Raw genomic sequence first — 15,394 nt, 5'->3', positions numbered from 1 at the left:
TTCACTGCTCAAGGGACCCTTAGCAACCTCTGGAGGAGCATGAGACTTCTATGGAACCCTGGTTGAGAAAACCAGTATTAGACAATTTGCAAAGTATGTTCTTATCCATGGAAGACGGTTATACTACAACCTCAATACCTAACCTTCCAGGACTATATAGTAGTTGTTCTGCCCATATTGGTCATAGTAATGTGCTGTTACAGATTATACTGCAATATTGTTGATGTTGCTGCCATCTAGTGGTCAGAGTTAGTTATTATAGTTGTTATTATTTGCCAGAGCTTATAGGAAGTAATGTTTTCCCTCATAGGAAGAGGCTGTAACCTTTAACCTGGAAGTGTATTTGCTAGAGCTTGACAGGAAAAGGTATTCCCCTCAGAGGGAAGGGCAGTAACCTTTAACCTGGAACTGTATTTCCTCCATTTCACAACTGACCTCCTGATACAGCAGACAGCATTCAGAGGAGTCCCTATTTATTCCAGAACTAATGAGGGAATTGTCTGTAAGTACATCCACTGATGGAGTGAGGCTGCTGTATAATGTTTAATGTACTGACACATATGTTTTGTTTATGCTTATGTTGTAGTTTTACAAAGTTATTCAGAAAAAAGAATACATACAGATTTGATGTCTCACGTTTCTTGACTTCTGAATTATTGTTAAGCTGTCTGACTAGTGTTATACAACAGTTCAATAACACGAAGCAGAACAGTAAAAAGACAACCACGTCCGGTCTGGAATAAACTGAGACGCCATTACTGCAGCATGAGTCTAAGATCAGGAACAAAGTACCAGGCTGATGTCACGACACCGCCTACACAGCAAGGCAGGGAGAACATTCCCGGCACCCAGCAAGACGATGCACAATCACATGCATCCAGATCTTCACGGGCTAGCAAGATGTCCTCAGCAAGTTCCTCAGCGGTTAGAGCTCGTGCCAAGGCAGAAGCTGCCCGTGTCCAGCTACAGTACGCAGAAAAAGAAGCAAAAATGATGCAGGAGTTAGCAGCAAAGAAAGCTGTCATGGCACAAGAAGATGCAGAATTAGAATCAAAATTGCTCATCCTGCAGCCACAAGCTGCAGTTGCAGTTGCTCAAGCAGAGGTCGATGCCTACATGGGAACAAGTCGATCAGGAAGTGAAAAATCATATAAAGGCGCAGAGGTTCCAGAAAAACTTCTATTCTCTGCAGATCGTACAAGTGAGTACATCCAGAACCTTACTGATGCACACACAAAGGAACAGTCTCTTAAACCTGAAGCAAAGGAAGTCAGGCCAAGATCAACAGACCCCTGAGCAGGCCCAATCAACCACACGAGGTCAGCGGGTGCCAGCAAATCAAGAATGAAGCACCAGAAACCCCTAAGAATATAAAACAAGTGTTCCCATCGCCTCAACCTATAGATTACATGCGCGAACAACAATGTGCAGTGGACGTCACCAAATATCTCATCCGCAAAGAAATGGTTAGCTCAGGCTTTCTCCAATTCGATGACTGTCCTGAAAACTATTGGGCATGGAAATCTTCCTTTCTGAATGCCACTGAAGGCCTGAACTTATCACTAGCAGAAATGCTTAATTTAATGGTAAAATGGCTTGGTACCGAGTCAGTAGAGCATGCGAAGAGGATGAGAAGAGCAAACCTGTTCAATCCTGAAGCAGGACTCAACATGACCTGGAAAAGGCTAGAAGAAACGTATGGATCCCCAGAGGTAATAGAAGGAGCACTGTTGAGAAAACTTGAAGTCTTTCCTAAAGTGGGCTACAGAGACAACGTGCGGCTACAAGAACTAAGTGATCTTCTACTAGAGATAGAATATGCCAAAGAGGATGGCTACTTACCAGGACTTTCATATCTAGATACAGCTAGAGGCACTAATCCCATAGTAGAGAAACTGCCCTCAAATCTGCAAGACAAGTGGATGTCTGTGGGAGGTAAATTCAAAGAAGATTATGGAGTTGCTTTTCCCCCCTTTCTCTGTGTTTTCTAGGTTTGTCCGACAGCAAGCGAAAATCCGAAGTGATCCCAGTTTCGCCTTTACCACCAGCAGCAATCAATCGCACAGACCTGAGAGACCTCACAGACCTCACGGTAGGACCTCTGTATCCACACACAAAACAGCTGTACCTTCAGAAGTCACAGATTACCAAAGCACCCACAAGGTACACACCATAGAAAACCCTGATAGACAATGCCCAATACACAAAAAACCACATCCACTAAAGAAATGCAAAGGCTTTAGAAGCAAACCCATTGCAGAGCGGATGTCCTTCCTTAAACAAAACGGCATCTGCTTCAAGTGCTGCGGATCTACTTATCACATTGCCAAAGACTGCAAAATACCAGTAGAATGTACAGAATGTGGCAGTGAGAGACATATTGCAGCTTTACACCCTGGCCCTGCTCCTGCTCCACTAGAGACTGTAGAACCCAGGAAAGATCAGGGCAGGGAGCAACAAGAGACCCCACTCTCCTCAGTAATGTCTAATTGCACTGAAGTATGTGGACAAGGCAATGGTGCACGATCATGCTCAAAAATCTGTTTAGTGACTGTGTATCCCACTGGCAAGAGAGAAAGAGCAGTGAAAATGTATGCAGTGTTAGATGAACAGAGCAACAGATCCCTTGCAAAGTCGGATTTCTTTGATATCTTTAACCTTAAGGCAAGTGCAGTTCCATACACTCTAAGGACATGTGCGGGGACAATTGAAACCACAGGGAGGAGAGCTACTGACTTTACCATTGAATCCTTCAATAAGAAAGTGCAGTTCCCACTTCCTACCCTAATAGAGTGTGGCATGATACCTGACGACAAAACTGAGATTCCCTCTGCAGAAGTAGCCCATCACCACCCTCACCTCCGCTCAATTGCTCACCTTATCCCAGCTGTTGAGCCAGATGTTTCTATCCTTCTACTTCTTGGGAGAGACATCCTTCAGGTACACAAGGTGCGCCAGCAAATCAATGGACCTTATAATGCCCCCTATGCACAGAGGCTGGACCTGGGGTGGGTCATTGTAGGAGAAGTTTGCCTGGGGACAGTGCACCAGCCTGACAACATTAGCTTTCTGAAGACGTCTGTGTTAACAAATGGACGCACATCCCTTCTCAGTCCCTGTCACAACAGCTTCATTGTCAAGGAAAGCTTTGGCGGGTCAACACAACACTGTGACTCTTCTACACTATATGGTAAAGAAGAAGTCAATTCCAACATTGAAACAGACAATCTAGGGATTACAGTGTTCCAGAAAACTAAAGATGATCACAAACAGGCCCTCTCTATAGAGGATCAGACCTTCTTGCAGATTATGGATAGAGAGGCTTACCAAGATGACAATCACAGTTGGGTGGCCCCTCTCCCCTTTCGCACACCCAGACGTGTTTTGCCTAGTAACAGGGAACAAGCCATGAAGCGTTTGCATTCACTCAGCAAAACACTGCAGAGAAAGCCAGAGGTGAAAAGAGATTTCATTGAATTCATTAAAGGGATGCTAGACAACGATCACGCTGAAGTTGCAGAAGCACTTGAGACAGACAGGGAACACTGGTATCTACCAATGTTTGGTGTCTACCATCCACACAAACCTAACCAAATCAGAATAGTTTTTGATTCCAGTGCAGAGTATAAAGGAGTCTCTTTAAATGACATACTTTTGAGTGGCCCTGACCTAAACAATACTTTGCAAGGTGTCCTCATGCGCTTCAGAAAAGAGCCTGTTGCTTTCACAGCAGATGTGCGACAAATGTTTTATTGTTTTCTTGTCAGAGAAGACCACAGAGACTTTCTACGTTTTCTCTGGTACAAAGACAATGATATAGACAAAGAAATTGTCGAGTACAGAATGAAAGTGCACGTATTTGGCAATAGCCCATCTCCTTCTGTCTCTATATACTGCATGCAAAAAGCTGCCCAGAAAGATGCAGAGCGCTATGGACAAGAAGCCAAACACTTTGTATTGAGACATTTCTATGTAGATGATGGACTCGCTTCTGCTAGCATACCTGAAGATGCAATTTCCATCCTCAGTAAAGCAAAGTAAATGCTGGCAGAATCCAACCTGTGTCTTCATAAAATTGCTTCCAACAGCCAAGAAGTAATGGAAGCCTTCCCTGTAGCAGACAGAGCTAAGGACCTTAAAGATCTTTGCCTGGGTACAGACACTCTTCCCCTGCAGAAAAGCCTAGGCTTAAGTTGGGATCTAGAATCAGATAGTTTTGTTTTCAGAGCTTCCTCAGAGGAAAAGCCTTTTACACGTAGAGGCATTCTATCTACTGTAAATAGCCTCTATGATCCCCTAGGGTTTGTATCGCCTGTGACAATAAGAGGTAAGGTCCTAGTCCGGGAACTGTCATCTGGTAAAAGTGAATGGGATGCATTGCTTCCACAGGAGAGACTAAGTGAGTGGGTTCAATGGACAGAATCCTTGCAAACGTTAGAGCACCTAAAGATAGACAGATGCTATGTGCCCATATCTCTATCATCAGCTTGCAGGAAGGAACTGTGTATCTTTTCAGACGCATCCACCACAGCTATAGGTGCAGTAGCTTACTTGAAAGTAGTTGATGCAGAAAATGTGTGTCATGTTGGATTTGTCATGGGAAAGTCCAAATTAAGCCCTAAACCAGCCCACACTATTCCTCGTTTAGAGTTGTGTGCTGCTGTACTTGCAGTCGAAATGTCTGAGCTAATCACAGATGAACTAGACACTGACTTTGATGCTGTGAAATTCTTCACCGATAGCAAGACTGTCCTAGGGTACATTTGCAACACCACTAGGAGGTTCTATCTGTACTTGAGGAGATTCTTCTCAATTCGTGGCCCAGCAAAACTGCTCAGTTCTGACAAAGGAACAAACTTTGTAGGAGCCTGCAAAGAACTTAACATTTGTGACAGTGAATCACAATTGCAAGACTTTCTCCAAGACAGAGGATGTACATGGTTCTTTAATCCTCCACACTCCTCACACATGGGTGGTGTCTGGGAGAGACGTATAGGTATTGCCAGGCGAATCTTGGACGCTATGTTGCTACAAACTAAACCTGCTAACTTGACCCATGAGACTTTAAGAACCTTTATGGCAAGGTTAGAAAGGTAGAGGTCAAGATTGTAAAAAATGAGACTGCCAGAATTTATCTCAGACCTATAGCAGACATTATAGTTTTGATTTCAGACTAACTAGGATTCCATTTACCTGTTTATGTTTTTTCTGCATAGCAGTAATTGTTTTGGTAGTGACATAATAAATTATGCCAGACAGGGAGTGTTCTGCCCATATTGGTCATAGTAATGTGCTGTTACAGATTATACTGCAATATTGTTGATGTTGCTGCCATCTAGTGGTCAGAGTTAGTTATTATAGTTGTTATTATTTGCCAGAGCTTATAGGAAGTAATGTTTTCCCTCATAGGAAGAGGCTGTAACCTTTAACCTGGAAGTGTATTTGCTAGAGCTTGACAGGAAAAGGTATTCCCCTCAGAGGGAAGGGCAGTAACCTTTAACCCGGAACTGTATTTCCTCCATTTCACAACTGACCTCCTGATACAGCAGACAGCATTCAGAAGAGTCCCTATTTATTCCAGAACTAATGAGGGAATTGTCTGTAAGTACATCCACTGATGGAGTGAGGCTGCTGTATAATGTTTAATGTACTGACACATATGTTTTGTTTATGCTTATGTTGTAGTTTTACAAAGTTATTCAGAAAAAAGAATACATACAGATTTGATGTCTCACGTTTCTTGACTTCTGAATTATTGTTAAGCTGTCTGACTAGTGTTATACAACAGTTCAATAACACGAAGCAGAACAGTAGTATATATTTGTTATTGGAGAGTAGGGATGATCGAACTTTTGAAAAGTTCGGTTCGACCAGAACACCCGAACTTCACGAAAGTTCGGCCCGGATTTCAGAACCCCATTGAAATCAATGGGACCCGAACTTCTGTAATCAAAAAACACCATTTTTAAGCCCTAAAACCCAATAAATGCCCCTAAAAAGTGCCTAGGGTTCTGGGTCATGCCCCATTAACTATTAATCACACAAAAAAAAGTTCTTAAAAATTGTCATTTTTGATAAAAAAGCCAATTATTGAAAAATTAAAAAAAAAAAAAAAAGAGATTTTTTTGATTTTTACTTTGGATTTAGTATCTGGGGGGGTCTAAAAGGTGTGCATGTGAAGTTTCAGCTCTGTAGCATGTCCAGAACCATGAAAAAAAAAAAGATAATTTTTCAGTAGAACAGGGATGTGGTTCGGGAGCCTCCTTTAACTTTAACAGTTATATGATCTTTTTTTCTGGTTCTGGACATGCTACAGAGCTGAAACTTCACAGGTACACCTTTTAGACCCCCCAGACACAAAATCACACAAAAAAAGTTCTTAAAAATTGTCATTTTTGATTAAAAAGCCAATTATTGAAAAATTAAAAAAAAAAAAAAAAAAAAGAGATTTTTTTGATTTTTACTTTGGATTTAGTATCTGGTGGGTCTAAAAGGTGTGCATGTGAAGTTTCAGGTCTGTAGCATGTCCAGAACCAGAAAAAAAAAGATCGTTTGTATTAGAAAACTTTAAGCACAGGAATATGGCTTCTCTGCTGTAACACCTTGCCGGTTTAATAGCAGGCATTTTTTTGGGTTCTTTGCAGTCAGGAAAAACATCTGAACTTGTGTATAGTAGTACTGTGCACAAGTTCTGATGTTTTGCCTGCCTCCAAAATTCCCCAAAAAATGCCAGCAAAAACACACCTGGGCATTTTTTTTTTTGACGCTAGCGTTTTTTTTTGGCATTTTTTGGGGTTCTTTTGAGGCAGGCAAAACATCTGAACATGTGTATAGGGGGGATATATAGACATATATGTCTGAATATATACCCCTAGACATATATAGGTGTGATAGTAGCAGAAATAAATGCTTGCGCTAATGAAATCATTTACAGTAATATATTTTGGAGGCAGGCAAAACATCAGAACTTGTGCACAGTACCACTATACACAAGTTCAGATGTTTTTCCTGACTGCAAAGAACCCAAAAAAATGCCTGCTATTAAACCGGCAAGGTGTTACAGCAGAGAAGCCATATTCCTGTGCTTAAAGTTTTCTAATACAAACGATCTTTTTTTTTCTGGTTCTGGACATGCTACAGACCTGAAACTTCACATGCACACCTTTTAGACCCCCCAGATACTAAATCCAAAGTAAAAATCAAAAAATCTCTTTTTTTTTTTTTTTTTTTTAATTTTTCAATAATTGGCTTTTTTATCAAAAATGACAATTTTTAAGAACTTTTTTTGTGTGATTTTGTGTCTGGGGGGTCTAAAAGGTGTACCTGTGAAGTTTCAGCTCTGTAGCATGTCCAGAACCCCAAAAAAAGATCATATAAGTGTAAAAGAGGGGTCCCACCATCCCTGCTCTACTGAAAAATTATCTTTTTTTCTGGTTCTGGACATGCTACAGAGCTGAAACTTCACAGGTACACTTTTTAGACCCCCCAGACACTAAATCCAAAAAAAGTCATGCCTGCCTCCAAAAATGCCCGATAAATGCAAGAAAAAGCACCGTAGAGAAGCCGTATTCCTGTTCTAATAAAAATTATAAGAAAATGCTAATTTTTGGGGGGTTCTGGACATGCTACAGAGCTGAAACTTCACATGTACACTTTTTAGACCCCCCAGATACTAAATCCAAAGTAAAAATCAAAAAATCTCTTTTTTTTTTTTTTTTTTTTTTTTAAATTTTTCAATAATTGGCTTTTTTATCAAAAATGACAATTTTTAAGAACTTTTTTTTGTGTGATTTTGTGTCTGGGGGGTCTAAAAGGTGTACCTGTGAAGTTTCAGCTCTGTAGCATGTCCAGAACCCCAAAAAAAGATCATATAACTGTAAAAGAGGGGTCCCACCATCCCTGCTCTACTGAAAAATTATCTTTTTTTCTGGTTCTGGACATGCTACAGAGCTGAAACTTCACAGGTACACTTTTTAGACCCCCCAGACACTAAATCCAAAAAAAGTCATGCCTGCCTCCAAAAATGCCCGATAAATGCAAGAAAAAGCGCCATAGAGAAGCCGTATTCCTGTTCTAATAAAAATTATAAGAAAATGCTAATTTTTGGGGGGTTCTGGACATGCTACAGAGCTGAAACTTCACATGTACACTTTTTAGACCCCCCCCCAGATACTAAATCCAAAGTAAAAATCAAAAAATCTCTTTTTTTTTTTTTTTTTTTTTTTTTTTTTTAAATTTTTCAATAATTGGCTTTTTTTTATCAAAAATGACAATTTTTAAGAACTTTTTTGTGTGATTTTGTGTCTGGGGGGTCTAAAAGGTGTACCTGTGAAGTTTCAGCTCTGTAGCATGTCCAGAACCATAAAAAAAAAGATCGTTTGTATTAGAAAACTTTAAGCACAGGAATATGGCTTCTCTGCTGTAACACCTTGCCGGTTTAATAGCAGGCATTTTTTTGGGTTCTTTGCAGTCAGGAAAAACATCTGAACTTGTGTATAGTGGTACTGTGCACAAGTTCTGATGTTTTGCCTGCCTCCAAAACCCCCCAAAAAATGCCAGCAAAAACACACCTGGGCATTTTTTTTTTGACGCTAGCGTTTTTTTTGGCATTTTTTGGGGTTCTTTTGAGGCAGGCAAAACATCTGAACTTGTGTATAGTGGTACTGTGCACAAGTTCTGATGTTTTGCCTGCCTCCAAAACCCCCCAAAAAATGCCAGCAAAAACACACCTGGGCATTTTTTTTTTGACGCTAGCGTTTTTTTTGGCATTTTTTGGGGTTCTTTTGAGGCAGGCAAAACATCTGAACTTGTGTATAGTGGTACTGTGCACAAGTTCTGATGTTTTGCCTGCCTCCAAAACCCCCCAAAAAATGCCAGCAAAAACACACCTGGGCATTTTTTTTTTTGACACTAGCGTTTTTTTGGCATTTTTTGGGGTTCTTTTGAGGCAGGCAAAACATCTGAACATGTGTATAGGGTGTATATATAGGCATATATGTCTGAATATATACCCCTAGACATATATAGGTGTGATAGTAGCAGAAATATATTACTGTAAATGATTTCATTAGCGCAAGCATTTATTTCTGCTACTATCACACCTATATATGTCTAGGGGTATATATTCAGACATATATGTCTATATATACCCCCTATACACATATTCAGATGTCATGTCTGACATCAAACATGTCCTCAAAAAAGCACTGGCAGTGGCAGCCCCTGCAGCATTAAAAAATGCTTGCTGGTGAGAAGCCACATACCTGTCCCGAAGCAGAGAAATGATCATTTCTCTATAGCGGTCACCCTGCTATGGAAGGGTTTTGTCACCCTGCCATAGCAGTCACTGTCAGTTAACCCTACACTACACTACGGTCCCCTGACACTTAACACTTTCCCTACAGAAACTAAATTTTTGAAGCTAACTTAAGTGTAAAGGAGCACTCTAACTACACTAGATATCCCTTTCCTCACACTAAAAATAGCTAAATGACACTTTTAAAGTAAAATTAACAGAACTGCTTCCACTCTCTTCCATGTCCAGTATAACAATGCTGGGAATATGGCGGGGGCGATCTTATATACTGGGGGGCGTATTCACTAATGATTGGTCTAGGGACCCCCTAGTCACTCCAATCACATTCCTAGCATTCTTCTGCCCCCTCAATTGGCTTTTGCTAATGGTTCTCGTCCAATCACGAGCTTTTAAAGCCCATTTCCTGAAGCATTGCATTTTGGGCGGTTCTGGTTGCCGAATTCCGAACTTTTTGGGCAAAAAGTTCTAAATTCGGCCGAACCTCGAACACCCAATGTTCGGGCCGAACCGATGGTGGACCCGAACCGTTCGATCATCCCTATTGGAGAGGAAACTAATTTAAGATGAATGATCACACTGCCTGCATGCTGAGTCCCTGATTGGATTCAGACACTCAAAGATCTAACCATGGAACCCTTTCTTGTTGTTGCTCTCATGTAACATAAAAAAGTAAAGTGTGATATATGAAGATGTGATCTTATTTGCATATTTCCTGTTTTCAGGGGTTTCCCCCTAATGATTGCAGCTGTTATATAGGAGACATTGTACAGGTGACATCTCAGTAGTCTGTGTGTGTCAGTGCAGAGACATCAAGATGGCTTCTCAGGGGATTCTGTTGCCTCTCATACTGCTTTATATTTAGGGTGAGAGATTCTCAGGATGATGGATATTAGAATAAGTTATACCGTAAGAATAACATTGCAAACAAAATATTATATGGAAGAGAATACAATAAGTTATCATTTTCTTGTATTGTCAGGTTCCTAGTTTATAGAAATTGTTAGATGATCTGTACATAGACAATACATTATTTTTCTTTTTTATTCTCAGGATCCTGGGCACAGATTACACTGACACAGACTCCGAATGAGATCACTGCAACTCCAGGACAGACAGTCACCATGTCATGTAAATCCAGTACTGGTATTGGCACCTGCTTAAATTGGTACCAACAGAAACCAGGACAACGTCCAACACTGATTATCTATTATGCAACCTCTCTGCAGTCTGGAGTCCCAGCCAGGTTCAGTGGATCTGGATCTGGAACAGATTTCACTCTTACAATCAGAGACATAAAGGATGAAGATGAAGCAGTTTATTACTGTCAGCAGTGTAGCAGCTGGACATTCACACAGTGATACAGAGCCGTACAAAAACCTCCTTCCTCTTTTAGTAATAATAAATCTCAGATTAAGAATGCAGTTCAGTTTTGTTGAGAAAAACACAATCCCCTATAGACTATTGACACACATTGCAAGGATTTTACCAAATTTTGCTGCAGATTCTTAAATTTTTCTGGTTTGAAGAAATTACTGTTTGCTTCCCCATGGTCTTTCCAGACTGATTCCTGAAAAGTATAAATACCTGCGCTCAGTGTTCTAATAAGGAAAGTTGCAATGTCAGCATCCCTTAAGTCTGCATTCACACCAGAGCAGAGCCTATTCCTGGCCTTTTGGAGGTGTTTTTCTCAGGCAATTTACAAACGCTTTGCAAGTTTTATGCAAGTGTTTTTGCACATGTATCAAGCTTAATCAATAATTTGATTATATACCATATACTATCACTAATCAAGTGTTACATTTATAACATTTAGAGCCAGTTCACACTACTCCAACTTGTCAGGCAACCAAGTAGCTCCCCATGCTGTGCAATGGAACCGTTCTAATCAGAGCGGCTCAAGTCGCTCCAAATTAGAAAAAAGGTTCCTGCACTATTTTTTGACGAAGTCGGAGCAACTTGCATTGACTTCTATTATGAGAAGTTGTTTGCAAGCCGCGATGAAGTCGCGCTGCATGGGCGACTTCAAAGTCGCCCAAAGTCGTGGCGACTTTGAGTCAGATTAGTGTGAACCGGCTCTAAAAGTATAAGTTCACTTAAAAAAAATAAAAAATAAATGAACTTTTTTTTTTTCCAGGTAAAAAAAATGTGCATTTACTATTTTTATTTGTGGTTAGTATTTGAATGTTGTAACTCCAAGATTCCAAGGTTTATTTTCTCCCATGAATAATAACTAAACAGAGTGCAACTGTGCTACTTGTATTTGTGTGGGCTCCCCATTAAATCAGCCTTCTCCCACAAACTAATAACATACTGCTAGGTTTACTGATTACTACCCAAACTGACCCTACAGTGTACATGACTGTGGTGACTTATAGCAGTGGTCTCCAGACTGTGCCCCAGGGGTGGATATAGCCCTTTGCTTGCCTTTATCTGGCTTTTGGGGCACTATTCCTCGCCACTGACACCAATGATGGGGCACTATTCCTCCCACTGACACCAATGATGGGGCACTATTCCTCCCACTGACACCAACAATGGGGCACTATTCTTCCCACTGACACCAATGATGGGGCACTATTCTTCCCACTGACACCAATGATGGGGTACTATTACTACCACTGACACCAAAGATGGGGAAAATTCCTCCCACTGACACCAACAATTGTTAAAATTCCTTTCACTGACACCAGTGATGGGGCACTATTCCTCCCACTGACACCAATGATGGGGCACTATTACTACCACTGACACCAAAGATGGGGAAAATTCCTCCCACTGACACCAACAATTGTTAAAATTCCTTTGACTGACAACAGTGATGGGGCACTATTCCTCCCACTGAAACCAGTGATGGGGCACTGTTCCTCCCACTGACACCAATGATGGGGCACTATTCTTCCCACTGACACCAATGATGGGGCACTATTCCTCCCACTGACACCAACAATGGGGCCCTATTCCTCCCACTGACACCAATGATGGGGCACTATTCTTCCCACTGACACCAATGATGGGGCACTATTACTACCACTGACACCAAAGATGGGGAAAATTCCTCCCACTGACACCAACAATTGTTAAAATTCCTTTCACTGACACCAGTGATGGGGCACTATTCCTCCCACTGACACCAATGATGGGGCACTATTACTACCACTGACACCAAAGATGGGGAAAATTCCTCCCACTGACACCAACAATTGTTAAAATTCCTTTGACTGACACAAGTGATGGGGCACTATTCCTCCCACTGACACCAGTGATGGGGCACTATTCCTCCCACTGACACCCACAGTGAGGTCTAATTCCTGCCTATGACACCAAATGAGGCACTATTCCTCTCTCTGACACCAATGATGGGGCATTGTTTATCCCCATTATTTCTTGTGTATTTTCTTCTCTCACTAGACACAATCCGACCCTCTCAAAGTCTGAAGGGCAGTAAACTGACCCCTTGTATAGAAAGTTTGTAGACGCTTGACTTATAGGAATGAATTACCTTTCCTCCCATTAGTCATTGTGAAGTCATTTTTATGGTCCCAGGCTCCCAGGAAGAGTAGGAGAGCCCAGAAACCTTGGAGGAAGGGAAGGATGTGGGGTGGTTTCCACAGTGTCGGCACTCTAAAAGCCATGGTCTTGTTTTGAACCCTTCACACTCTGGAAGCATGAAGTACACCAAGTAACCAAGAAAGGCAAAGTGGGTAAAGATGGACTGAGTGGCTGATGGACTTTTACCGAAAATAAAACTATATATTTTTTTTTCATTTTGGATAGAGTAAGGGAGGGTTATTACCCCTGTTGGTTTATTTTTTGCCATTTGTGCCCCATTAGGGAGATTTACCTTCCCTTCCTGTCCCATTGCCAAAACAGGAAGTGAGAGGAAGTCCCTGCAAACTAAGTAAATCCCTTGGGGACCCCTAAGCCATCATAGTGCCCCCATTGGAAGATTTCCCCTCTGTTACTTTTCTAGGGACAACCCAAAATTTGGGATTTTCTTTTACTTTCATTTTCAGTGATAATGGTAAACAGAACAAATAGAGAGGGGGGATCTCCTAACGGGGGTACTGACAGCAATACAAACTGACACGTGTTCTAATCCCTCTCCACTCTATCCCAAACTAAGAAACACATTTTGCCTTTAGTTATACTTAAGGAATTGCATGGTAACATGCAATAAAAGTCAGCACATCTATTATAAATGGGCCGCTAATGAACTACAATTGACAAATAACATTGTACATGACCCTTGCTGTGACAGATTTGGCCTCTACTGTACAGAGTGTTGGGGTATCATTCACAATAAGTGGCACTGCAATGGACCCCACATAGAGTGGTGAAATGCCATAATGAGTAACACGTGTATTACCACAATGCACAAAAGTGAATGGGCCCTACAACATGTTGTGTTTGGAACCAGAAAGTTGAAGAAGTGGGCTTTGCAAGCCTGAACCTAAAGCATGGAGAACCTAATGCATTTCCTCCCCAGGACCGGCTCCAGATCTCATTCCTTGTCTGACTGTGAAAGTGGCTTTAGAAGGCCCATGAACAGTCTATGGCAGCCAGATCCAGGAACCAGTAAGCACTTTATTCAAAGTAACTTCAATCTCAGCTGTAGACAAGAATGATTTCCTCACCTCACCCTGGCCTGCTGTAAGGGGGATCTATATGGGGGACCTGGTCAAGACCCGATCAACCCACCCGGGAGGCCAATTATTAGTGGTATTGATTCCGTTACCTCCCGGGTGGGTAAGTATATAGACAATATTCTACAGCCCTTGGTGGCCAGAACCCCTTCTTTCCTGCGGGACTCCATGCAGGTTATTAACAAATTAAATAATATTAGGTGGAAAGAATCATATATCTTGGCCACTGCGGACGTCTCATCGTTATATACGATTATTTCACATCAAGATGGGAAAGATGCAGTGGAACATTATTTGAAACAAGATCTAAGGTATGGCCTACAACGAGATTTCCTAATGGCCCTCCTCGAATTTGCAATGGGTCATAACTATTTTTGGTTCGACCAGACTTATTACCATCAGAATCGAGGAGTGGCAATGGGCTCAAAATTTGCGCCCAGTATGGCCAACCTTTTTATGGCCAAGTGGGAGGAGGATGTTGTCGATGGTATGCTTGGGCCGGAGCTTGTACTCTGGCGCAGGTATATCGACGACATCTTCCTCCTCTGGGATGGTGATCAATCATCCCTGGAGTTATTCATGGCCTCTTTGAATACAAACAACAAGGGTATTGTGCTCACCTTTGAGTGTAGAAGGGAAGAGATTCATTTTCTCGATCTCAACATTAAAGTGGTTGATGGCCAAATAATCACCTCAACCTTTTTCAAGACTACTGACAGGAACGGATTTATTGACATTACCAGCTGCCATCATCCATCTTGGCTGAGATCCGTTCCTGTCAGTCAGTTCTTGAGATTGAGGCGAAACTGTTCCAGAAAAGACGATTTTCTTAAAGAAGCCTCTTCTTTAAAATTAAAATTTCTTGAGAAGGGCTATAATGAATCGGATTTGAAAACAGCTTTATCGCGTGCGAGTTCACAAAATAGAGAGGATTTTCTGGTACCTAAGGTGAGATCAAAGGACGACTCTTTTCAATTTGCATTTTTTCCACCTATTCTACACAACACTTTTCGGTGAAAAACATTTTGTGCAGACACTGGCATGTGTTGAAGAATGATGGGGTTTTGGGCCCGGTTCTTTCTGAAATGCCACCTGTGATCTTTTGGGGAGTCCCCCCTTTAGGGCTACAGGTGGCACCAAATATTCGGAACCCTCCCAAGCGGGTTTCATTTTTCCAGGATATGAGCGGGTTTTTCCCGTGCAAGTCCTGCAGGGTCTGTAAACTTAATGTTGCTGGCAGGCAGAGTGAGGAATTTATGACTGGTATAACTAAGTGTACTCATAGAATCAAACCCTTCATCACTTGTACCTCCAGGTACGTTGTGTACCTTATTAAGTGCCCGTGTGGGCTGGAGTACGTGGGTCGCACTACGAGGATGTTGAGGGTACGGTTGAATGAGCACATTACTAACATCTTGAGTGGTTTCCCTAAACA

Source organism: Pelophylax lessonae (genome assembly GCF_965119305.1).
Source record: "Pelophylax lessonae genome assembly, chromosome: 1".
In the NCBI taxonomy this organism is placed as follows: Eukaryota; Metazoa; Chordata; class Amphibia; order Anura; family Ranidae; genus Pelophylax; species Pelophylax lessonae.
Note: the sequence above shows the minus strand (reverse complement) of the source record.